Below are 26,799 nucleotides of genomic sequence, written 5' to 3' on the forward strand. Positions count from 1 at the left end.
GTCTCTGCCCTCTCTCTCTCCGGCTCTCTCTCCTTTGCCTCCGCTCTCCCCTCCTTCTTCTTCTCCCGGCCCTCCCCCTCCCTCCCAGCTTCCCTGCCTGGCTCGCTGCCTCCCTCGCCTCTTGTCTCATCTTGCCTGTGTTGTCTGGGAGGGGAGCCCTGCCTCCTCTCCCTCGCTCAGATCAATGCCCTGGCCACTCACTTTCTGATGTTGCACGACGGGAAATGCTTTGAATACTTACGACATGGCCGCTCACACTGATTGCCAAGATTGACAGCACTAACCATCGCCTTCACTTGTTTCAAGGGGGAAGCCCCTAGTCACCCCGCTCTGCGCGCACCTCCCGGCACCCCGGCGGCAAACTTCTGCGGGTCAGCGTTCCCCCGCTCCGGGCGGGACACCCCCGCAGACTTGAGTTAACGGGCTTAGCCGGCCGCGGCGCTGGGGGGCTCTGCTCTCTTGCTCCCCGGGCTGAGCTAACTGACCCAGCACCGACTCCCCTTCCTTAATTTTTTTTTTTATTTGTATCTTTCCCTTTTTTCTTTAATGCCATTTACTCCCGCGGCGCAGCGCACAAGGAGCCCTCCCGTGCGGTACCATCCTGGAGCCCGCCCAGGTAACCGGGACGGAGCGAGCGATCTAGAGAGCGAGGGAGGCAGAGCGAGAGCGCGCGGCCCATTTGTGAGCTACCTGTTGGGGAGCAGGAGAGGGCAGGAGCAGGAACCCCGGGCCCGGCCGCCGGTCCCCAGCGCCTTCCGCTCTTGCCCTTCCGGGCAGCTTCAGGGTTAGTTTCACTGAGCTGGGACTGAGGGATTGGGGTCGGACAAGAACTGAGTGCGCGGAGCCCCGCGAGGGCGCGGGTTGCCGGGAGCCACGGCTGCCCAGCCCCGGCGGGTTTCCGTACTTGGCTGGGGAGGGGAGAGGGGGAGGAGGAGCGGGAGGAGGGCGCTCAGTGGGGCAGACGCAGAAGTGGGGGTGGGGGGCTGGGGGAAGAGTAGAGGCTGAGAAAGGGGCCCGAGCGTCTGCCGCTCGCTGGTGGACGCGCGTATCCCTAGGATGCGTCCCCCTCTCGGAGAGTTGTGCCTTGTTCCGGAGGCGGTGACAGATCTGCGTGGCGGGCTTCTGGTTTTCTTGCCACCCCCCTATCCCCAAAATCCACTCGGAGAAAACACATGTTGTAGCTGTAGATAACTGTGCGTGGGACACTAAGGCAAAAAGGGCAGGAGAGAGAGACAGACAACGCAACCTTTGACAACAGAAAGCCGTTATCGCCATCCTAAGTATTCGTCCGGAAATCTGTTCGCCCTTTCGGCCCACCTTATTCCTCCTCCGCCTCCCCGTATAGATACTCTAATCTATATAACTGGGAATGTTATGAAAAAGAATCAGGTGGCTTAGAGAATGAATTTTTAAGTCTTCATGAAGTTTGAGGTAGGTATTTCATTGAAGTTTGCGCCAAGTGTGTGATGGAGGAAGCTCGTGTGCTTGCGTGTGTAGTGTTCTCTCCCCCGCCCCGTGTGTGTGTGTGTGTGTGTGTGTGTGTATGTGTGTGTAAGCATATGCGTTTGTGCTGTGTGAGGGTTCAGATGGGACCGCTGGGTGGAAAGGCCCTTTGTGCCCACAAGAGGGCAGCATCCTGAGGGCTTTGTGAGCGCTGTATCTCTCGTTATCGCCGTAGGCTTGGGTTTGAAGAAAGTTATATCGAAACTTTCAAACTGATACCACATCTTATTTTGTGATATTAAAAAAGAAAAGCATAAAGAAATTAAGACGGAAAGAATAGAAGCGAAGAAAGAAGAGAGAAAAAAAGAAAAGCAGGCAGCCAGCCTACTCCGGGAGAGTCCTAGTCACACCAAGACTAGGGGGAGGGCTGTTTTAATTGTGGGTTTGGCCGACTGACGACTGGAGTGCCTTCCTCGGCTGTCTTAGTTGTAGCCGGAGGTCATGTAAATCGACCTTAAAAGAATGCATAAGCCATAAATTAAAATAAACCCTCACCCAAGGGCTGATCCATAAGTAGACAATATCCAACCTGGACAAAACAAGCTTCCCTCACGAGCCGACCTAAACCGCATCCCCCTAAAGAATAGAGACTAAATGCAAAGTAAGTTTCCCAGCGAATATTTTGTTTTCTTGAAAAGTGTTGGGGTGATTCGCCGTGTGACTGACTGAGATGTCGCAGTTTCCCAGAGCGCTTCAGTGTTACCCAGGGTCGGGGTGCGGGAGGTCGGGAGGACCTGCCGGGTTTCTGGGCTTCCTAAACGCTACCCCCACCCCACCCCCATTTTGGTTTGGAAACTTTGGCTATTTGTGGGGTTGACGATGGCCGAGGGTGGGCGAGAGTCTAGGATCTCCTCCGCGCTGTCTGCCCGCGTTAAGTTTACCCGGAGGAGCTCAAAGAAAACCCGGGTCGCTAGAAAAGCAGCTCTCTCCCTCCTCCCACCCTCATCCCAACGCCGCTCCGCCGCAACTTTCGCGGGACCCCGTGCGAGTTGCTTCCAGTTCCCTGCGCTCTCTCCCTTCTTCCCTCATCCTTCATTTTTGGACGTGACTTTGAATGATCTTTTTAGGAATAAGCAAATCGAATTCCGACACAATCCGAAACCCAAGCGCTAATCCGTGGCCCTCTTTTCCCTCGGACGCTCTGGCGGTGGTGCCGGGCCGGCGGGGGCGCGTGTGACGGGGCCGCCCAGCCCTTCCCGGAGCCGACTCGGCCTCGGAGTCCTCGCTGCAGGAGCACAGTCGCCCGCGCGTTTCTTCCCCTCCTCGCGTCCCTGAGCCCCGCCAGCGCCCTCCGTCCTTCTCGGCGCCCTGCCCTGGCCCCGCCGGCCGCTGCCCACTCCGCAGATCCGCAGAGATCCGCCGCTCTGGGGCTCGGCCCAGGCCCGGGGGCGGTGCTGCCACCCGCCAGGGGCCCAGCCCGAGCCTGACCGCTCCCAGAGGGAGCTGCTTTCTTCTCCTTAAAGGGCCGGGCAGAAAAGGGAAGAGGCTTGTGCAAAGGTTGCCGGGGTTGCTCGGGCTCCCAGACTCGGGGCTGCGGAGGACAGATTAGCTCCGTTTCCTGGGCTATTTCCCGGGCGCTCCGCGCAGCTTTAAGATAAAAAGCGAATTGGTGTGTTCGGAACAGATAAAAGGTGGTTGTTGTTGGAGTGTTTTGAAGTTTTTTTTTTTTTTTAATTTTTTTTAAAAAGCTCTCAGGCTGACCAAGTTTGAAAACGTTCGAATGAACTGCCAGATATTGAATGCTGCCCCTTATTTGGGGACTAAAAATAAGTCTTCGACTTTGCTGGCGGGGATGGGCTGTTAGCGAGATGGGTTGTCCCCGGCTGCTTCTCAGTGTGTGACCTCTTCGGAGGGTTGAACTTGAAGTTTCGGTCTCGAGATGGCCCAAAGCCGTTGCTGCGGCAAACTGGGCTGGGCTCCGGACCTCCCGTCACACTCAATGGGGCGCTGGGATGACGTCCGTGTCCGGGGCGCTTGACCCCGGCGCGCACTCTTGCGGCTGGCTGGGCTTTGGGCTCTGGCCGGGTGGCCCAGCCAACAACCCAGTGGAGTCGCGATGTGAGAGTGCCCCCTCTCCCTGCCTCCCGAGGGCCTCCTCCCTTCTGCCCTGTATAGTCACATGCCCAGGTTTCTCCCCGGTCCCGAGGAGAACAGACACCGCCCCGCCCAGTCTATTTCTAGGAGGTGAGTTTGGTGAATAAAAAGGTCAAGTGGTCGGGTCCGAGAGCTGATCCATGGCGAGGGGGGACAGGATGGACACCTGGCAAGGACCGCCCCGCCTGTCCCCCCTCCCTCTCCCCCGGTCCGTCCAGCTCACGACTGGCCTCCGCAGGCCACATTCTTGCGCTAAGTGAGAAAATCTGTGGGAAAAGCAATCCCGAACCGGCCAAGAGCCGGCGAAGCTGATCCTGCGATGGCATTTTGTTTTGAACAGTTGCTGAGGTTGACGTTTCCTCATAAGGTAAGGTGTCACTGGACAGTCGGCTGCCCAAATGCCACATGTATAATTAGCCTGCGCACTCAGCACCTCGTCCCGGAGGCCCATAGGCACGGGCTTGGCGGAGCTGGTCCACTCAGCACCGTTCCAGGCTACAGGATTCCCGTGGGAGGGCTGAACCAACCAGGACAGCCTTCGGGAGGCCCTGGCACTAGGGAAGACTGTGACAGTGTAGTCTTGTCTTTCTCTCTCTCTTTCCACTTCTCGTTTCTTCTCTAGTTTTCGGCTGAGGGCAGCCTGCTGGTTAGATAGACAAACCCGACAAGCGGCAGGGTGAGTGCCGAACGAGGAAAAGGGATGCAGAGTAAATCTGGCACTACACCTACTCTACACACTCCGCCCATGGGGGAGGGCTGCTAGTGCCCTTCAGTCTGCACTATCCCGGTGGGACTAGCGCAGACTTGGCGTTGTTTCCTGGCTTGGGTAGGGGCTTCAGTTTCTAGTTGGATTGTTCACCTGTTCTGTGCTTCCTCCCGCACCCGCCCCAGAGGTCTCAGCAAATAGCTGTGTGCGCTCTGATTGAAGTTTCTCTTTCCCCCCTCCAGGCCTAGCCACTTGGGGCTGCTGGTGTTCACTGTGCGCGAGAACCTGTAAATAATCTGCTCTCTCCCCGTCTCACTCTTGTTCAGCCTAGGGTTTTTAGGAGCAGTGCCCTGTTCTGTTTGTACCCAGACTGGTGCTTGAGCTTCCTGCCTAGCTTTCTAGACCCCAGCTTCAGGTCATCTTTAGTCTGCACTCTCTGGAAGAGACCAGATGTCTGCAGTCATGAACATGAGCTTCCCCCTATCACCCTGTGCAATAACCATGGAATTCAACACTCAGCATTAGACACTTTCATCACTCTCCCTTCTCCCCTTGTTTCTAAGCCACTCAGATATTCCTGATACCTACTAGAAGATTCTCTTTACTTGAAAACAAACAAGCAAACATCTTAAACCTTCCACAAATTCAGTGGGATAGAGTTAGCTTGTCTGTGGCAGCAAGGGTGTACTTTTCTTCTAGATGGTGGGGACGTGGGTTATTTAGTTGCATTTACTTTTGATTGAATCAATGAAATACTTTATTTTATTACAGCAGGGACAAAGTTATGACTGATTTTTTTTTTACTGTACCAGACCATAAATATATTATCTATGTATATTTGAGTGTATCTTCCTGAATACACATATGTAAGTGCATGGGCAGTAGGCCAAATGGCATGTAAATTTTTTTCTCCTGCATTTTTGAAAACCTCATAAATCAAGAGAGATTGTCCCTTTCTAAAACAAGAACAACAAACACTAACCAAAAAAAAAAAAAAATCCTTTAGACTCTGAAAGCAAGTAAATGTGCATTACACATATTAGATCTAGCTTATGACCATGGGCTGTAAGTGACCAGGATCTAGACAAGTGCTAGGTCATTAATTCCTCTGGCAAACTAGTATCTTCTGTTGCTTTTCTTGTATCACTGCCACCTCCTTTTTCCTCGGTTCTCCCACCATATTCTTTTTATAGTGGCAAAACTAAATATTGTTTATTGTATTTGTTGTTGTTCTTAATTTTTATTTTGGAAGTAATAAGAAGGAACTTTCCTCTTGGTATATATGTATTCTTGAAAATGCAAAATAAATTGCAAGTTTATTATTACAGAGCATGATACAAGCTCCTGTAATATTATACTGTGTAAGCACAGTGCCCAACATTATACTACAAAGAAAGGTAGATGTAAAAAAATTAATAAAGCACTATCAATATCTATATCTTAAGTTGATTCTGTAATGGATTCAGTAACTGAATATCTAGAAGAAATGACATTCATATTGTCTGCTGGACATTTTTTCATTAGCAGTAGAAAGATATTTTTCTTAGTAAGGGAAAAGCACATATTTAAAATGTTAACTTATCTAGCAAATCTTTCTCTTATAAGGCTTTAACAATATATTGCTTTAAATACATAAATTATAAATTTTGGTGGCATTATTGAGATTTTATGCTGTTTCTATTTGACTTCTTTCAGGAATTATTAGTTTATTGGTCACTGATGAAATTTTTACACATATCTATCTTATATTGAAGAAACTAGCGACATTTTAAAAATCCTCTTTCAATTAGTATACTAGATACTGGAGTAAATGAATTTTATTTTTACGAAGTTTAATGTACATTGGCCTTAACCCTTACTTTTAATATTTTCTATACTTTTCTGTGTTGTTAGGTTACAAATCTCTAAGTTTGAAAGAATTCTCTTGTTAGTGAGATAATTGATATATACCTTTTCACTATTTACAAACAGCATTCTGTAAAAGTATAGTAGAGTACAATTAAAATCTTGGTTGTTCTAAGAGCTATTTGTTTAAGTATAGTTTAGGGGTGCATATATATCAATTGGTGTTTTTGAAGTCAAGTGAAACATTCCATCAAGCTAATGTGCCTGAGAGTACCATATCAGGCACAGACAGGTACTAGAAATGATAAAACACAGATAACATTCAGCAAGATGATTTGCAGATGGGATGTATTATCTGCTGTCATGAGGTTAGATGGGTCATATTACTGTTTTTTAAAAAAGTTAATCTAGGTTATTTCAGAATTATCAAGGTATATGAGATGTGATGAGAACAGATTTTATTATAAAAACTTGCTAAAAGAATGAACAAATAGTTTTGCTTTTTAGAGCAGAAAATGGACTCTCTTTGCATTTGGATTGCTCCTTGTTTAAGAAATATAACTCTCCCCTATTATTTTTTTTCCTAACAATGAAAATAATATATTGAACATTTTGTGTCTTTATCCTGTCCTCACATTTTCTACTGACTGTCCCCTATCAACATACTCAAGTAAAACAAAAACAAAAACAAACTGGTACTCCAGTATAGTCTATGAAAAGCAGTTTTTATTAACTGTTAGCACATTTTAAATGTATAGAATATCATTTTTGCTTGAGGTTCTTCAACTGTGATCTGAAAACTAATTGTTTTGATAAAAAGTCATATCAGAAACTTTAATCATTCTCTCATTATATACTCATTATACATTTATACGAAGTGTGTTTTCATTTTTCTTGTTCTGTGGAAGAGGGTAAAAGTTTTTCAGCTAATCGTTTTGTTTAGACTTTTAGTCAAACTGGAAATAACTTTAAATTTGTGTTATGGTTCTTAATAGAGCTTTTCAGATTTAAATATCCATTGTCATAATTTGGATAAAGATATCAATTGAGAGTGTAGGTGGAGATTGTAAGATGAAATATCAAGTGAGTCTGCTCTGTATTCTCTCCTCTGGAAAAGGCTGCTGGTCTGTTTTTCCTCAAATCTGTGGTAGTCTCAAAAAAAAGGACCTCAAAACCCTAAAACCTCAGAGAAACAGTATCGATTCAGTTCTTAACTGCAAATCCTTCATATCATTGCTCAAAATATCCAACTTTACACTAATATTAGCCATTCTTTTTATAGTGACACCATGCTTAGTAAAAAACTTCTAAGCACTGAGGTCAGGTGTTGAGATTGGATTCTAGTTTATTTTTTATGAATCAGATAAAGATTTCTGTGCATGAGACCATATGTGAAGATGAGAGAACAAGAACATTTCCATATCAAAGGCAATATATCTGAGGCTGCATGGTAATTAAAATGCAGTGGTTTGGACTCTGTGCACTAGCACTTAAGCAGAGCATTGCCGGGACTTTGTGCATCATGCAGGCGGTTGCCTCTTGCATACTTCTTGAAATACACTTATAATTTTGTACAAACATTTATGCCAGTCCACACTTTTCTGTGGATAATTTGTATTTCATCCAAACCATTCAGAGTAGAAGTTATTTTTTGAGCTACCCCCTCATTATGGCTTTTGTGCATCAACTATTTTTATTCTAGTTGTTTGTATTTCCTTTTACCAGAATGATGGCTTGTTTATATTCAGAATCTCTTCTTGCTCCTCTAGACCCCTTATATATCACTCATGTTTTACTATTCACTCAAAAAAACTTTCATCTTTAGTAAAGATGTGAATTATTTCCTGAGGTTAATTGTAGATGCTGTTATCTATTGTAAACTAGTAAACTACGTAAAATCAACTGCCCAGTTATTTCTATTTTATAATGCCAATTTGTTTAGTAATCCCTGCTATATTGTACAGTACATAATATTGGAAAAATCCTTTTCAGAATATTAAAAGAATTCTGAAATGTTCTTCTTTACCTTTTAAAGGCATGCAAATGCTTAGTGGCATTCTCTTTCATACTACTTCAAGTGAAAAACAATTATTTGAAACTATAGAAATCTTTGTTTATGTAAAGAGTTATCTCTGCATTTATAGGGAGACATTTGAATTTATTTATGAAGAACTAGGTTAGCATTGTAACCTGTAGATAAGATAGTGGGAAAAAAAGTCTAACAATTGGTAGTCCAATGTTGTGTATATTTTAGAAAATTTGCATCTTTGGTAATTAACTTGAATTTTCTGCTCTGTAATTTTCTAGATTTTCTATTTCTGTATTTGCTCTCTTCCTATGCATGTGGTAAGGAATTCACTAGTATATTTTACTTACTAAGCTCTTCTAGTCTATAAAGCTATTAAAAGATTTTTCTGAATTGAAGCACTATGTATTGAGGAAGCCTAATATGATATTGTGAAATCCTTTAAGAGTTTTTATGTTTAAACTATTTTGGATTAAAATTACTTAAATATATTTATTTGATGCTTTTCAATGATGACATGTATAAGTAAGCATAATAAACAAGGTAAATTTAAAATTCTTTATATGATATGCATATTAGTGTCTGCAAACATTCTGTATTCTCTCATTTCAGGTTCTCCCTTGATCTCTTTCTTCTCTGAAAATCTCACAAGATAAATCTTTAAAAGATATATTATCCTTTCTTTGTTCAATAATTTGTTGTTTCTACTCAAAGAGACAAATTGAATTGCCTATCTTTAATATATCCATTCAAATGCAAAAATGTACGTTAGTGCTATTTGTGATTTTTGACTTCACTGAGCACAATTTCTTTGCTTCTTTGAAAAGTAGTTCTTTAAAATTTGACAAAGAAAGTTAAAGATGCTTTACCTTCCATGACTATGCAAGCACAACATGTGGAAAAGCAAAAATGCAACACATTTTTAAAAATTAGTTTTTATTGAAGTATAGTTATTTACAAGGTTGTGTTAGTTTCTATTGTGCAGCAAAGTAAATCCGTTATACATATACATATATCCACTCTGTTTTAGACTCTATTCCCATGTAGTCATTACAGAGTACTGAATAGGGTTCCCTGTGCTATATAGTAGGTTCTTATTTGTTATCTATATTATATATTAGTAGTGTATAAATTGGCAGATTGGGATTAACATATACACATATTATTTTTTTTTAACTTTCTATTTTGTATTGGGGTATATAACCAGTTAACAACGTTTTGAGAGTTTCAGGTGAACAGCAAAGGGACTAACCCACGCATATGCATATATCCACTCTCCTCTAAACTCCCCGACACAGATTATTTTTTAATGACAAACATGGATTTCAAATGGGACTTATTCTGAGGCATGGTTGCAAATAGTTCCTTTTATACTTTACAAACAGATCATTGGGCAATTTGATTGAGTACTTACTAAGTTCTGCATATCCTGAAGGGCATTTAAAAAATATATTATTTTCTGCTCTGCAACTTAAACAAAAAGCATTTCTTTTTGGCTGTGCCAGGTCTTTGTTGCTGTGCACAGGCTTGTTTTCTAGTTGTGGTGGGAGTGCTACTCCCTAGGTGCAGTGTGTGGGTTTCTGGTTGTGGTGACTTCTCTTGTTGTGGGGCACAGGCTATAGGGACATGGACTTTAGTAGTTGTGGCGCATGGGTTCAGTAGTTGTGGCTTGAGGACTCTAGAGTACAGTCTCAGTAGCTGTGGTGCACTGGCTTAGCTACCTTGCAGCATGTGGGATTTTCCTGGCCCAGGGATTGAACCAGTGTCCCCTGCATTACAAGGCAGATTCTTAACCACTAGACCACCAGGGAAACCTGAAGGGCATTTTTGAAGTCACAAGTTTTTACTTTTTAAGAACCTTCTCTTCTATTGAAGATTTTTGATATTTGATAGGTGAGAAATTTAGGCACATTTGTCATGATGCTAAGCAGGTCATTGGTAGAAGTGGAGAAGAATGCTCCTAAATAGGGAGAGAATAGTTTGTTTTTCTTTATTGGGAAAGAAAGGACAGGGATGTTATTATTTTCTCAGGAATAGTCTCCGGCTAGATCCATGGTCATTGAACTTTCTATATAGGAGAACTCAGCTACCCCATCTACCCTGAATATATGCATGGTATAATCTCTCACCTTATGTTTCTTCATCTCTAGAATGAGAGTGATAATAATACCTACATCATAAGGTTATTGTGAGGATTAAATGAGGTAAATAAATGTAAAGCATTAAGCTCAATAGCTAATACATGTTATCGATTACTGTTGAAGTGGTATTGTACTTAGAATTATACAGATCTGGCTTCCAATTTCAGCTTTATGTGTACTTTTTGTGTAATCTTCTCATATTATCAATTGCTTTTCCTTTTATATGAAATATTCACAGTAATACATGCTCCTTTCTTTCTTTCCTAGAGAGAATTATTCATTAGTAGTCTTGCAGATTTTGGGTAGAGTAGTGACTAAATATAGAATTTGGATGTCCGGCTCTCAAATTTGAGAATATTCCAATTCTAAGGGCTAGAAGAGATTTTGAAAGGTCATCATTCTCCCTACTCCAAGGGTGTATTTCTCCATTCTGATCAGTTAAGAAACTCTCTTATTATTATTTTTTGGCAAAGCCAACAAAGAAGGAGATTTTATAATCTTCTTTGGTTATGTGTTTCAGTGCTTAACATTTGGAAGTTCTGTATGTCAAAAATATACATCTTAATCAACTTTTTTTTGCTTTGATTTTAAGAAAAAATGGGAACACATTCTTCATTTGAATGCCAGACCTACATATGAAAATATCAAAATTAAACCTGAAATTTTATTTCTTGAATCTTTTCTTTGAAGTCTTATTTCCTAAACTAGTTGTGTGACCTTAGAAAAGATATGCAACCTCTGTTGGTCTCCATTTCCTAATTAAATACTTTTTTCTCTTTTTTTTTTCCCCCTCCTTGGCTGTGTTGGGTCTTAGTTGCAGCACTTGGGATCTTTTGTTGGGGAACTCAGGCTCTCTAGTTTCACATACAGGCTTAGTTGCCCCAAGGCATGTGCGATCTTTGTTCCCCAACCAAGGATGGAACCTGTATCCCTGGCAATGGGAAGCATATTCTTAATCACTAGACCACCAGGGAAGTCCCCCTGATATTTAAAATGGGGATTATGATAGAAGTTATCAGATATGGTTGTTGGGAAGATTAAGTTGTAAGATAATGTATATAGAAGTGCCTAGAACAGTTCTAGACAACTGTTAGGATAAATTGACAGTAGTTATAAGTAATCAGCAGTAGAACCATGGCATGAAAAGGGCCCTTAATTCTCATATGTTTTATAGAACTCAGTTTTCAAAGTGCTTTCATATTCATTGTCTCATTCAGTAAAAGGTATACAGGGTAGATAACCTTACCAATCATACTGTCTAACTTCCTACTTGATAGGAATAAATGTTTCAATTGAGCTTTGCTTCAGGATATTATTCACTATAAACAAAGCTTGTGTGTCATAAATTAGGGTTGGCAATTTTGACCTTCTTTTTTCCCCCAATCTCTTTTATATAATGTCAGTGCTCATTTATTTTATCTTCATACTTACTTCCAGAGCCAAACCAGTACTGCATTTCCATATACTGAATGTAGCTGAACAATACCATGTTGATCAGAAGCATTAAATATCAGTTTATATATGTCTTTATAGAGATTGTATATGTTAGACATTATATATGTCTAGACATAATAATGTCATATATATTAGACATTCTATATGTCTTAAAAAATTAGGGAATAATTTAATTATAATAGAATAAATATGGCAAATTTGAAAGATGACACAGTTTCAATTACCCTCTGTGTATTTTCGGTCTTTTAACCTTCCTGAGGCTTTCAGTGGCTAAGTCAAAATATGGGTTTTATGAAGGAGGATTAATAAAAGGATACTTGACGGTAAAAAGATGAGAACCACTTGATTACATGATTTCAAAGATGAAAATGCACAATTGATCCTAGTGAAGAGTTATGAATATATGTAATTCTGTGCAGTGTACTAGTTGCTATAATGGAGATATGTATAAGAGCAGAAGTATCTATGTCAAGGAAAGCTTCTAGTAGGAGTTGGCCTTTGAGCTGTGTCATAAAGGTTAATTAGGAATAAACTATTTGAAGTAGCATCCTGAAGAGCATTGGACATGAAGGAAACATTTGATGGTATTATTGACTCTTTTGTAAGGCATTTGATACCAAAATGTTTCATGTTTGTGTCTTTGTGATTTTAGAAAGGCCTTGTCTATCATAAATGTGAAGTGGCCATAAGCCAGCATCTTAACCTCTGGTGATTTAACCCCTTAACTTCTCTTTCTTAGCTTAGTTTTGTGGTCAGGGATATTGTGAGTATATTTTAAGGTACAGAGAACTTTTTCAAATTATTGATTCCTTTGAATATGTTGACTAAGTATTAAAATTAAAATAAATCACTTATTAGTATTTGAGCTGATGATCTGGACCATAACTTAATAAAATCTTGTATCTTACACTGTAAGATTTTTTTTCTTCTAATTGGTCATTATCTTAGAGAAAGGGAAATATCTGGAAATTTTTAGATCTGGTTATTTCTGAGTTTTCTAACTATCAAGTTGGCATATTCCATAATTTTTTTTTATTGAGGGATAATGTACAAATAAATGAATCCTCAGAGCGATTCAAAGTTTTGGGAAAAAATACAAATTATTATTATACAGTGATGATGGTGAACCAGTATCAGTACCAGAAATAGTAGCAGCAGAGAAACCACTCTCTACTCTTGATAACTTTCAAATAGGGATGCTAAATGTACCCTATTTATAGTTTTGTAATCTGGGGTCTCACATTTTCTAATAATTTTCTGAATGCCTTTACTCTGAGCTAACAAGCCTTCTTTGCTGTTTTTGGTTTGGAAGTTTTCTGGAGTTAGTAGCTTGTTTCTCTAAATTAGATACACCTATTGAGATTTTGCAGTTTATATGACCTTGTAACATAATCACTTTCTGAAAAGGGCCTTATGGTCACATAGGCTGGAGAAGTTATGGCCCTCTTCAATGGCCTTAACCTGTTGTTTTCCTTCCTATTGCTTTGGCATGCTGTAGACTTGAAGTGTTGATAACAGCATGAAAAATATGATGAAATCTCTTCATTAAAAAGAAAAGCTCTGAAGCTGAGTAAAGAAGAGGAAAAACAATGTGAAAATTCTATAAAACAATTTAGTCATATTAAATTACTTATGATGCTTAAAAGAACATTTTCCTTCAGGACTTTCAGTTGAGTTCTTTAATAAGAAACAAAAACTCAAGCAAAAAAGAAAATAAAAACTGAAATAATACAGCAACTGAACAAAGTTTAACAAACTTGGAATGTAGCATATTAGTTAGTTGAGTCTCAGGCACATTTTTTTATTCTTGAATATGAGGGTCCAAATACACACTGGAGGAAAATTGGCCTATTTTAAAAATTCTTTTCTTTTTTTTTGCATTTGTTTCCATTTAATCAACTTCTGAATTTTGAATTTACAAGTAAAATATAAAATGATGCTAGCAGTGGCTTTGAGTTTGGTTCCTTTTTTGTTTTTATTGAAGTATAGTTGATTTATAATGTGCCAATTTCTGCTGTACAGCAAAGTGACTCAGTTAGACAAATATATACATTCTGTTTTAAAATATTATTTTCTATTATGGTTTATTTCAGGAGATTGGATATAGTTTATTTTAAAATTTCTTAAGTGTAGTCCTCTCCCACTATAAAGATACATACTGAAAATAGATATATTGAGGTTTAAAAAAGAATTTTAGTCTTGGAACCAACTAAAATTGCATCCTATATTTAATTTTTATTTTAATACAATACTCTAAGACATTATTAGAAGAAATTTTTGGCTTTTTTGAGGTTAGACCCTTTAAACTTTTACAGACAATAGTTCAGAGAATACCTCCATTTGTACTCTTTGTATAGATTTGTGTGATTTACAGGTATGCTAAGGTAGGGTTATATACCCCAAATGCTGATGTGTTTTAAATTACATAGTAATTTGTAACAGGCTTATTTTCTCCAAAGAAAATGTATATAGCAACCTACATTGGGTGGGACTAGTGAACTTGGCAACTCTTAATTCTTATGTATGGCATGGCAGGGAAAGAATGAAAAGTACCTCAGCTTTTAATTATGACACTTTGGGACCTTTTCCAAAGCACTCATCATAATTAGTCATGTCTTAGTTGTGAAGTTTTGTGTCTAATTTCTTCAATTATGTCCACGCAGAAAACTCATTAATGTTATCAGGAGCTGTGCAAGTAAATTATATGTGAAAATATATACCCCTTCATATTGTATACTGATTTTTTTTCTTTTAAATTTTGTTAGTACCACTTTCACGTCTTTGGATTTTTCATTTTCCTTTTTGATCTATGCCTACACTGGCTTCTATTAAAATCTCAGTAAAATAGGATATTTGTATCAATGTCCTTTAACTTTTATGAGGCTATGATTATATAGTTTTTGCTTTTGCTTATTTCACAAATTTGTATCTGAGGTAATTTAAAAACAAATATAATTTTATTATATTTAGTAGGAGGGGCATTAAATTATTTGGTCATCCTAAATTGTTTCAAAGGAAGCTTCTATTTAAGAATATTGCTACTGCATCTTAAAAGGAAATAACTTTGATTATTGATAAAACGTTTGTTTGAGTGCCATCACATAGCATAGCTGGTGGAGGCCTGGTGTGCAGCGATTCATGGGGTAGCGAAGAGTCGGACGCGACTGAGCGACCGAACTGAACTGAACTGCACTGCTTGTTTAGGGGTAAATGTAGCAGTTTCAGTAGCTGAGGTGAAAAGATCATAATTCAAGATGTATAGGGAGAGAAGGAAATACAAATCTTAAGTGGCTGGGATAGCCTTAGGGTAACTGGGCAGTACTGTTGGTAAAAATAAGGCTGGTTGAATTCCTCTTGACAAGATAAAAATTTTACAGCTTATTTGGAAGAACTTCTGATTTGAGTAGTGATCTTCAAACTTTTTGGATAGAGCATATCACCAGTGAAGTGTTTATGAGCATGTGTCCATATTTGTTTAAACTTATATATATGTACTATTGTGCTAGTGTATGCTGTAAAACATTTACAATAGATATTAAAATGAAAGATGTATTGATAGAATAAATAATATCTTAAAACTGTGGTCCTCCCAGTTCTATAATATAATACGATTTGTTATTTTTTAAAGTCTTAGTTTAATGCTTGGTGATTCAATAGTTTGGTTCTAAGTTCAGGTTTCTTTGCTACATGGTTTTAATGCTACCACAGCTAAAACTGATAGCTCAGAAAGAAAAATATATCCAAATTGAAGGAGTACATTATTGTTTGCACTTAATGTGATACTAACTTATTAATCCTTTACACAAAGTATGCAGAAAGTTTGTTAAATTTTTGGCTAGTAAAATCTCTCTTTTCGCTCATGACAATCATTTTTTTTTTCACCATATTTCTAATAAATAGGTTAAAAAACACATTGGAACTCTTTGTAACATCATTAAACAGGTTAGAATATGCTGTTGCCAATTTTAAAATTGAAAACACATGAGAGTTTTTATAGGTGATAGACAAAAAACTTTTGGTAACAAAATCACACTATGATGGAATCATTTCCAAACATATGTTTTTAAAATACATTTTTAATATATCTGTTTTTAAAATCATTTACTTTGTCATTTGATGAAATATCACCTTTACCTTAAAGAGAGTTAAGTTTGTATGATGTGATGTTATGTATGTATTTATGTGGGCTTCCCTGGTGGCTCAGCAGTGAAGAACCCGCCTGCTAATACCGGGGATGTGAGTTCGATCCCTGGGTTGGGAAGATCCCTTGGAGAAAGAAATAACAATCCATTCCAGTATTCTTGCCTGGGAAATCCCCTGGATAGAGAAGCCTGATGGGTTACAGACCATGGGATAGCAGAGTCTGACAAGGCTTAATGACTAAACAGCAACAGTGTATGGGTGTATGTATCTATCTGTCCATTTATCTATCTAGTCTAGACTAGCTATTTGCTAACACACTCACAGCTACTTGTCATCACTGAAAGGTTAGCACATTGGTACACTAGTTTTTTGGTTCCTTATGCTTAAGTTTGGAAACTTTGTCATGAGATAAGCAGCAGAAACTGTGGGCAGTGCCAACAATTCTCCTGGTCACTCCTCATCTCCTTTTGAAGCATGTAAAGATTTTACTGTGTTTTTTAGGTCTATTTTTAAAAAGTAATTGCATCATCATGTAGTACTTGGTTTTAACATTTTGCCTAAATTGCTTGCCTATGAATAATACAGTTACTTCATTGTGTTATATCTGTAATCTTATCCCTAATTTTTTCCCTTTCGTCCTATCAGGACAGTCTCTTCACCAGTAGTTACACTTAGTCACTTTTCCCTAAAAATTACCTTTATTTAAAAGAGCAAAAGTGTTGAAGCTATATCTTTTTTGGTACATATTTTGGCCACTCATTCAAACATAGCACTTTGCCTGTTGAAGATCATGAATGGAGGCATGTTCAAAAATATGTACATTTGTTATCTGAAGAACCAAGCATTCTACATGACATTAGTTTCTTTTTGAAAGTGACAGCCATGTTTTCTATACAACTTTCAACATTGTTTGTGGTACTACTCACTGTCCAACCCATGAAGACATCATTCAGATTGCATTCTAATTAAATGGTTACCCAGAGATGTACACTGTGGCAGATCTGATTTTTTAGCCCAGAAATGTTATTAATAAATGTTGCCATACTGTTTTCTGTATATTATTTTTAGCTATTTTTATAGCAGCAGGAAGAACAAGAACTTTTCTAATAGGGTGTGACTTTTTGTCTTTTGTAACTAAGGAATTTCAGAAGAGGTTTCTAAGCATTTAACATTAAGTTTGGTGAAATTTTATAAAATATTGGATTGAGTATTGTGTGATTTTAAACATTATTGGGAAAATTGCAGTAAGTATAAAAATTTCTATCTGTATGCTTTGTTTTTAAATGTCCTACTGATTTTAATGGCTTCATATTACTATTTAATGTCTCAAAGTACAATAGGGTAAGGTCCACTGTTGATGATACTAGGTGTAAATCTATACTTAAATTATCTTTTTGATAAGTTAAAAAATCTTGGCATGTTTCTTATCAGATCTTCTTGGATCATCATTGTTTCATCCTGTGATATGGCCACTAAAAGGCTACTACTGTGGTACAAGTGTTAGCTTGGTCATGGTATTAACCTCAAACTGTGGTTTTTTTGCAAGGATCTTTTAAAGCCACTTGGAACATTTGTTTAGGGTTAATTTAGTTAAAAGCTGAATAATATCATCAATAATCAGACTCCTCTTTTTCCTTTGGTACAGGATATGACATATTAATGTTTGACAATCTGTATTTAAATTTAGGCAAAGATTAGTTTTTCTCATTTCTTAAATAAATAAATAAACACCTGTATATTTCTATAGTGTACTCCGGGAATGCGTAATCTTACTTTGGAGACCACTGAAATAAAAAGCAAATAAGAAAGAAGGGTGAGTGAGTGATGAGTCAAGGAGGAAAAATATAGTTTCCAGGGAACACCCTTTGGGAGAGGATCCCTCTGAGGAATGTAGCCAGTCACTGAAAACCAGAGAGAGGGAGGGGGGCTACATATTTCTCAGTATGGGGGTTCATTTTTTTAGGGCTCGGATATGAGAGAAGCACTTAAGCTACCTTTTATTCCGAAGCAAGACAATTTGAGTCATTTGTTGGCATGAATGGGTCAGCGAGCCTCCATAATTGTGTATATCATGTTGCAGGGGAGGGGACCAAGGGCACCATCTACTTCCCTGAATGCCTGGGGTTCTCTGTTGCTTCTACTTTCAGCTTTCCTTGGATTTAGATACAATCAGAGCAAAAGTTGGGAAAAGTGAGTAAGGCAGCAATGAGGGATTAATGTTGCCTTCAGCTTTCTCTTTCCCTTTCCCTCTTTTCTCTAACTTGATATGCTTGTTGGACAGCTTGGTGTAGTATCAAGGAACCACTTTGGGAGTTTCAGCTCTTCCAATAAACTTTTGGTGACTTTGGCTAAATCACTTCTTTCTAGGAATTAGTTTCTTTACTGTTAGAATAGGAAGTTTCATGATCTATAAAGAAGTTTCGGTTCTGACATCCTGTTTCTACCCTTCTGGGATAGGGCTCTGTGCTGCCTCTATATAGATTTTCACTGAAGTTCCTTGTTCTGTATGTCAGTCTCAAAACAACATGCCCAGTCTGTCTTCTAAACTGACAAATGGCCAAGAATCTAAGAAATGAATTTATGCTGGTTTGATTAATGAGCAAAAACTGTAAAATATTTCTATCTTCTCTTTACTCTTCCAACTTTGATAGAGTGTATTTCCACAGTGTGATGCTGGACAGTGCTCTCGCTTTCCAGAATACTGGAGTGGGTAGACTTCCCTTCTCCAGGGGATTTTCCCAACCCAGGGATCGAACTCGGGTCTCCTGCATTGCAGGCTGATTCTTTACCAGCTGAACCAACAGGGAAGCCCAATAAGAACTGTAAGAAGGAAGTATTAGCATCTGAAAGGTTGTGTTTGTGAAGGAGGTTGGGCTGGATAAGACAGGCAGGACATTGGGATACAGCCATCAATTCTTTGCGTGTGTTTGGCCAGGCTGGCAGCGGTGGACAGTGCCAGGATTTTTGAGTATGGTTTCTGTCACCAACAGAGTTGGCTATCTTTGAAGTTTGCTAGTGAACTTCTTCCAGAATCTTAGAGTGCAGCTAGCACTCAAGAGGAGGAGGATAAAGGAATCTCTAGGAGTAAGAACTCCACCTGCTTTCAGGAAAAATTTAATTCTCTTCCTTTAACTGTTTTTTGAAGCATCTAATACATGAACAGATTTCAGATTTTCTTTTCAATACCTATTCTTTGTCATGGATGGAGGCAATATTTAATAATGAAGTAGATGCATGGGTATTGGGCAATACCCATATATTTCTGGGTGCTTTCATAAGATGGAGATAATAACCTGAGTAGCATAGTTTTTGAGAGGTTTCAATAGACAAAATACATTTGCAAGAGTGCCTGATACATTGTAAGCTCTCAGTAAATATCAGTGATTGCTATTTTATTCACAAAACAATTCTGGGAGGTATGTGCCATTATCCTCATTTTACAGATAAATAAATTAAAGTCTTGTATGGATGTGAGAGTTGGACTATAAAGAAACCTGAGTGCCAAAGAATTGATGCTTTTGTGGTGTTGGAGAAGACTCTTGAGAGTCCCTTGGACTGCAAGGAGATCCAACCAGTCCATCCTAAAGGATATCAGTCCTGGGTGTTCATTGGAAGGACTGATGTTGAAGCTGAAACTCCAAAACTTTGGCCACCTGATGTGAAGAGCTGACTCATTGGAAAAGACCCTGATGCTGGGAAAGATTGAGGGCAGGAGGAGAAGGGGACAAAAGAGGATGAGATTGTTGGATGGCATCACCAACTCAATGGACATGGGTTTGGGTGGACGCTGGGAGTTGGTGATGAACAGGGAGGAGTGGTGTGCTGCGGTTCATGGGGTTGCAAAGAGGTGGACACGACTGAGTGGACTGAACTGAACTGAAATTAAGGTCTGGGGAGGGAAAATGACTTGCCCAAGGTCACATAGCCATTAAGTGGCAGAACCATAATCTAAATCCAGATGTCCTGGTTTGAAGTCTTATGGTATTTTGTTGTATAATGCAGCTGCTTCTAACAGACAAGCAAATCATGAGATTTCCCTCAGATAATCTACATGCTAGATAACTGGGAGCTTGGATAATCAGGATAATCAGAAGCTGAACATATTATGTGACATTGAATTTGAGTAGGTTCAGTTATTAAGGCAGTCCTTGCTTTGCGGGTTCGATGTGAACTAGAGTACTTCTGTATCAGAATCACATCCTCCCTTTGCGTAGTTCTGACCTCAGCTTTACATAGTTCGGATGTCTTGGTTTGAACTCAGTTACTGCAGAGCCTTGCAAAGTGAGGACCTGGCTCTAATATGCACTCATTTCAGTTAACATGGTGTAGTGCAAGTTGAGGACTGTCTGTTTGTGTATCAGCTCCAGATTCCCATAGAGAAATTGTCACATTCTCTTTCCATTGGACTAGCAAGATGGTTCATTTCCACTTGATAACTCATTAATTTTTGCATTCTTTTGCTTTTAAGATTCTGTTTCTGATAAGGGAGAGCTGCTGCTGCTGCTGCTAAGACGCTTCAGTTGTGTCTGACTCTATGCGACCCCATAGATGGCAGCCCACCAGGATCCCCCGTCCCTGGGATTCTCCAGGCAAGAACACTGGAGTGGGTTGCCATAAGGGAGAGCACCGTGTTTCATAAGCATGGTCTTTGAAGGTTGCTGGTGATTGGCTTTTGGCTTAAAGAGCTCAGCTGATAAAGAATCCGGCTGCAGTGCAGGAGACACCGGTTTGATTCTTGGATTGGGAAGATCTGCTGGAGATGGGATAGGCTACATATTCCAGTATTCTTGGGCCTCCCTTGTGGCTCAGCTGGTAAAGAATCCACCTGCAGTGCGGGAGACCTGGGCTCGATCCCTGGGTTGAGAAGATCCCCTGGAGAAGGGAATGGCTACCTACTCCAGTATTCTAGCCTGGAGAATTCTATGGACTGGATAGTCCTTGGGGTCACAAAGAGTTGGACACGACTGAGCGACTTTCACTTTCAGGGTAAGATAAGATGGAAAATACTTTGAATATCCTCTTCTTCCAAATGTCTGAAAAATTCTCCTCCCTTCAATTTTTATTGTTCTCCTGCCCCTTCCTCCACCTTTAAGTTTATGTTTTAAAACTTGTCCTTAGCTTCCTTTGTCAAGCATTCTGACGAGTTGAAATTCTTTGCTGACTCTGATTTTATTTCTCTTACTTGTACAATGCTGGAGAATTAATTTAGGGTAAAGCAAGCTTGTGACACTGTAGCTGAGAGCATACTCTCCCACTTTCTAACTTTACCTTGAACCTGTTACTTTGATCTCTTTAGGCCTCAGTTTCCTTATCTGTAAGACTGCACCTTCTTAGGGTTGTTTTAGGATTTAATAATTAAATAAAAAGTGCTTAAAGAGTTTGGCACATGGTAGGTGCCATGTAAACATTAGCTACTATTAAAGTGAATATCTTTAAAAGAGAATCTGGCTAAAAGTAGAATGTTATGTTCAAGTACTTTATTGAAAGGATAAAATATTACTGTAATGTAATGTAAAATCACTCTACAATTTTCCCAACACAATGGCTCTATAGTACTTTTGGGAGAGAATCCTCACAGTGCTATAATAATATGTACTTTGAGAACCTCTTCAAATGCAAATCAACAAATCTACCTGAACTAAAATTTCTTTGAAAGTGAAGTTGCTCAGTCGTGTCCAACTCTTTGCGATCCCATGGACTGCAGTCTACAAGGCTTCTCTGTCCATGGGATTTTCCAGGCAAGAATACTGGAGTGGGTTGCCATTCCTTCTCCAGGGGATCTTCCTGACCCAGGGATCGAACCCAGATCTCCTGCATTGCAGGCACATCTTATTATTATTATTTTAAAGTTATTTATTTTACTTTTGGCTGGACTGGATCTTCTTTTCTGCATGAGGACTTTCTCTAGTTGCCACAAGTGGGGGCTACTCTTTGTTGTGGTGTGCAGACTTCTCACTGTGGTGGTTTCTCTTACTGCGGACCATGGGCTCTAGAGTGTGGGCTCAGTAGTTGTGGAGCATGGGCTTAGTTGCCCTGTGGCATGTAGAATCTTCCTAGACCAGGGATTGAACCCATGTCCCCTATATCACCAGGTGGATTCTTAATCACTGAACCACCAGGAAAGTCCAACATCTTAATTTTTGAGTTTCATAACTTACAGAGACTAGTACCACAGACTATATACCCAGAGTGAGACTAGACTCTGGGTACAGAGTGTATTTGGGTATGAATTTTCTTGGGACTAGATTTTTGACTGTAGCAATAACTGAAGAATCAGTGGTGAACTTAAAGAGAGGTGGCAGCTGGTATACAGGGAGTTTGATCCCATAGGCTCCCCCCAAACCCTGGCAGGGCCCAGGTGCAGCCTGGCTTGGACAGTGACTGTAGACTTAATTTCTAGGCCATAGAAGGTTATGTGTGAAGGCAGCTGGCTGATATTGGGATATGGAGTTGGTAACTTTCTGTTGCTCTCTGTATGAGAGTACTGGTGACTACATTCCCTATACTGTTCCCCGGCTCCAATATCCTGTGGACTGAGGAGGCACCCTCTGGGAGGAGCTCAGCCTCAATCCAACATGGCCAGAGATTGCAGGCTTGACCTCCAGATCCCAGAAGATTCCTAGTGGAGGCAGCAGACTAGGATTTGAACCCAAGTTCATCTGCTGATGAAAGCTAAACTCTTTTTACTAATGACTCTGTGCCCTTTCCATGCTGGAGAGAGCACCAGTGGAGAAAAGGGAAGTTGTGAGGTAGTGGAGGTGTCTGTGAGTTCAGCATCTAAATGGATAGGTGATATACAGTATCAGAGAGGGCAGCTGTGATATCAAAAGGATTGCCTGAAGGCAGCAATAACATGAAGTGATGTTTCTGGAGGAGATGGCAGTGGTATGGTAGTTATTATCAACTTTCATGATAGATTAGAACTTGGGAATGCATTTCTGTGTATTCTTTTAGTACTTATACCTCAAATTATAAGCTCATAGTTTATACTGTGGAATCTCAGGGTTGAAAGTGTGTTCAATACAGCAGATTTCATGTAGAAGATTATCAAGTCCATACTAGGGTAGCAGTGGTAGAGATGTTGCTTCCTCTTTTCCACTCAAATGTAATCTCCACACGGATGGGAATTTTGTTGTTTGTTCACTGCTTAATTTATAGTGACTAGAACAATGCCTAGAACCTAAATAGCACTCAGTAGATATTATTGAATGAAAGAGTGCTTGGATAATTTGTTTCAAAGTTTTGTTTTATGTATTAAACAATATTATGTACAAAAAGGTATTTCCTTTAAGTCTTACCTTAACATTAGTCTTACCTTACCTAACTCTATGAGGTATGTATTATTATTCCCAATTAATGGGTGAGGAAACTGAGACTCAGGAATTAATTTTCTTTTTCTTTTTTTTAATTGAAGTATAGTTGACTTGTAATATTTGTTTCAGGTACACAGCATAATGGCTTGGCATTTATATTCTTCACAAAATAATCACCATGATAAGTCTAATAACCATCTGTTAACATACAAGGGTATGACAGTATTGCTGACCACATTCCCTATGCTGCGTATTACATTCTCATGACTTACTTATTGTATGACTAGAGTTTGTACTCTTATATCTCTTCACTTATTTTATTCAACCCTCCATTCCCTCCCCTCTGACAACCAGCACTTTGTTCTATTTATTTATGAGTCTATTTTGTTTTGTTTGTTCTGGTTTTTGGATTCTATATATAAGTGAAATTGGATAGTATTTGTATTTCTCTCTGACTTATTTTGCTTAGCATAATACCCTCTAGATCCATCCGTGTTGCTACAAATGACAAGATTCTATTCTTTTTTATGACTAAGTAATATTTCATATATAAATCCACTTCATCTTTATTCATTTATTTATTGATGGACACTTAGGTTGCTTCCATATCTTGGTGGTTGTAAATAATGCTGTGATGAACATAGGGGTGCATATAGCTCTTTGAATTAGTGTTCATTTCCTTTGGATAGAAACTCTGGAGTGGAATTGCTGGATCATATGGTAGTTCTATTTTTAATTTTTTGAGGAAACTGCATACCATTTTCCATAGTGGTGGTATCGATTTACATTCCTACCAATAATATATGAGGGTTGCTGTTTCTGTTGTTGAGTCATTAAATTGAGTCTGACTCTTGTGACCCCCATTCACAGCAGCTAGCCAGGCTCTTCTGTTCAGGGGGTTTCCCAGGCAAGAATATTGGAGTGGATTGACAATTTCCTTCTGCAGGGGATCTTCCTGACCCAGGAATCAAGCCAGCATCTCCAGCATTGGCAAGCAGATTCTTTACCACTGAGCCACCAGGGAAGTCTTTGTATTACAGTTAGAAATTAATTTTATTAAGGTGACATTATTAAAACATAATCCCTGGGTCAGGAAGATCCCCTAGTATCTTTTTAGATTTTAGATCTAAAAATCAGGAATTTTTAGATCCCAATCTGTTTATTTTTATAGTTTTAATTAATATTCTATAAAACATGTTGATAGATTTTTTAGTGCTTAACTAGCCTTGTACTCCTCAAATAAGCTTATATTTATACATGTACGTATATTCATGCTGCTGAATGTGATTATATAAATGAGTTATATCGTTAAATATAATATGTCAATGTGTATCTGTATTCATTAATTTTTGTGCTATCTAGGGTCATGTCAGTTTCATAAAATGAATTGGAAGCTTTCCATCTCTGTCTGTGCTCTGGAAGCATAGGAATTGTCTATTGTCGTCATTGTCTATTGGAGACCATAGGAATTGTCAGTTCTTTACAAGTTAAAAAAACTTAAGTGTAAAACCATATTGTTTTCACACCTTTAATAACGATAGGTACTTAATGGTATTTTATTGGTCTGTTCATCTTTTCTATGCTTTATCAAGTCAATTTTGGTAATTTAAAAAGTATTTTGGCATAAAGTTGACATGATATTCTCTTTAAATACCCTTAGTATCTCTAGCATCTATCCAGCTTATAGAAGACACTAAATAAATGTCCTTGAATTTTATTTAATTAATTAAGCCTTATAGATATATGAATAAATGCATACTAAATGCCAGTATGGTCAAATAAAATTTCTAATAATTATTAAAGTTTTGGGGGGTTTATTTTATTTTGTTTTGGGAGTACAGATGGGCCATACTTCACAGCTTTAAGAATCTTAGTTCTCCAACCAAGGATTGAACCTGGGCCCTCAGCAGTGAAGGTGCAGTCCTAACCACTGGGCCACCAGAGAATTCCCTAATTAATATGTTAAATGACAGAATCAAGATCCAAAAGGTCTTAACAAAAATTTTTTAAAAGGAATAAGAAAGAGAATAAAACATAGATATGAAAAAGGTAAAAATAAGAGAATAAAACACTATAAGCTTATTTGAGGCTAATTAAGCACTAGAAAATCTATCAACATGTTTTATAGAATACTAATTAAAACTTAAAAATAAAGTTTTTGATTGGGTTCTTAAACAGTGTCCTAAAAGTGAAAGTTGCTCAGTCATGTCAAACTCTTTGTGACCCAGTGGACTGTATTCCGCCAGGCTCCTCTGTCCATGGGAGTCTCCAGGTAGGAATACTGGAGTGTGTAGGCATTCCCTTCTTAGGGGATCTTTCCGACCCAGGGATCGAACTGGGGTCCCCTGTATTGCAGGCAGATTCTTTACCATCTGAACCACTAGGGAAGCCCCTAAAATGGTGTCCTACTGTAAGATATTTACACAATATAGCAAGCATATTGGAGACTGTCAAATGGCTTCCTGAAATTTAAATACAGCATTTCTAATGCATTACTCATCTAGCAATAAAGTACTTCTGATAAAGAAACAGAAGAGATTGATATGACCAGACCTGTTCTTTGTGAACCAATGTTTGGTTCTAATGATTAGTTCTTCTCCTTGTAGATGGCCAGTTATATATTCTAGAATATTGTCTTGGTAAGTAACTTTGTATAAGGAATGTGTTACTGGAACATACCTTGCTCATTAATAGAGGTTCTATTGGAAATATTTTTAGGAGATGTTTAAACCATTCTAGAATTTATACTTTATCGGCTAGAGAAGTGCTTCTTAAATTTTAGTAGGCATGCAGATCATCTGAGGATCTTGTTAAAATGCAGGTTCCGATTCAGTAAGTCTAGATGGGACATGAGATTCAGTATTTCTAATGCGCCCCCAGGTAGTCTCAGTGCTGCTTTCTCTCAGCCCTGCTGACTAGGACCATACTTTGAAGACAGAAGGATAGTATATGTTCTGATTTACAGTTAGTAAGATTCCAGGTTTCAGAAAATTAACAGAGCATGTAGGATAAAATAAAGAAGACTGACAACGCCTCACATGTTGGTGAGGATGTAGGACAACTGAATCTCATTAATATACTGCTGGTGCATTCGTGCTAAGTCGCTTCAGTCGTGTCTGACTCTTTGCGACCCTGTGGACTGTGGCCTGCCGGGCTCCTCTGTCCATGGGATTCTCCAGGCAAGAAACTGGAGTGGGTTGTCCTGCTCTCCTCTGGGGGATCTTCCCGACCCAGGGGTCGAACCCACATCTCTTATGTCTCCTGTATTGGCAGGCAGGTTCTTTACCAGTAGTGCCACCTGAAGACCCCTTACTGCTGGTGGGAGTGTAAATTTTTACAGCTGATTTTGAATATTATTTGGTATTATATACCAAAGTTAAACATATGCCCATCTATGACAACATTTCCAGTCCTAGGTATATTCCCAAGAAGTGAGTGCTTATATCTACCAAAAGACATGCAAAACATCTTCATAACTATTTTATTCATAATAGTCACAAATTGTAAACAATCCATTCTCCATCAATAGGAGAATGGATAAATAAAATTGTGGTCAACTTTTTCAATGAAATG

The 26,799-nt window shown here is 39.3% G+C and overlaps 1 protein-coding gene across 4 annotated transcripts in view; it reads left to right on the forward strand.

Moving 5' to 3' along the window:
* Nucleotides 1-984: 984 nt before the first annotated feature.
* Nucleotides 985-26,799, forward strand: part of SOX6 (SRY-box transcription factor 6) — a 712,355-nt gene continuing 686,540 nt past the window's right edge. For 2 of the 4 annotated variants that reach the window (XM_040258270.1, XM_040258272.1), the window contains exon 1: nucleotides 985-2,104. The gene's annotated coding sequence lies outside the window, so the exon portion shown is untranslated. Of the gene's footprint in view, nucleotides 2,105-3,606; nucleotides 3,965-26,799 lie in introns of those variants that run through there. The other 2 variants (XM_040258273.1, XM_040258274.1) reach the window with 2 other exon arrangements.

This window comes from Oryx dammah, unplaced genomic scaffold (assembly GCF_014754425.2).
Source record: "Oryx dammah isolate SB20612 unplaced genomic scaffold, SCBI_Odam_1.1 HiC_scaffold_17, whole genome shotgun sequence".
Lineage (NCBI taxonomy): Eukaryota > Metazoa > Chordata > Mammalia > Artiodactyla > Bovidae > Oryx > Oryx dammah.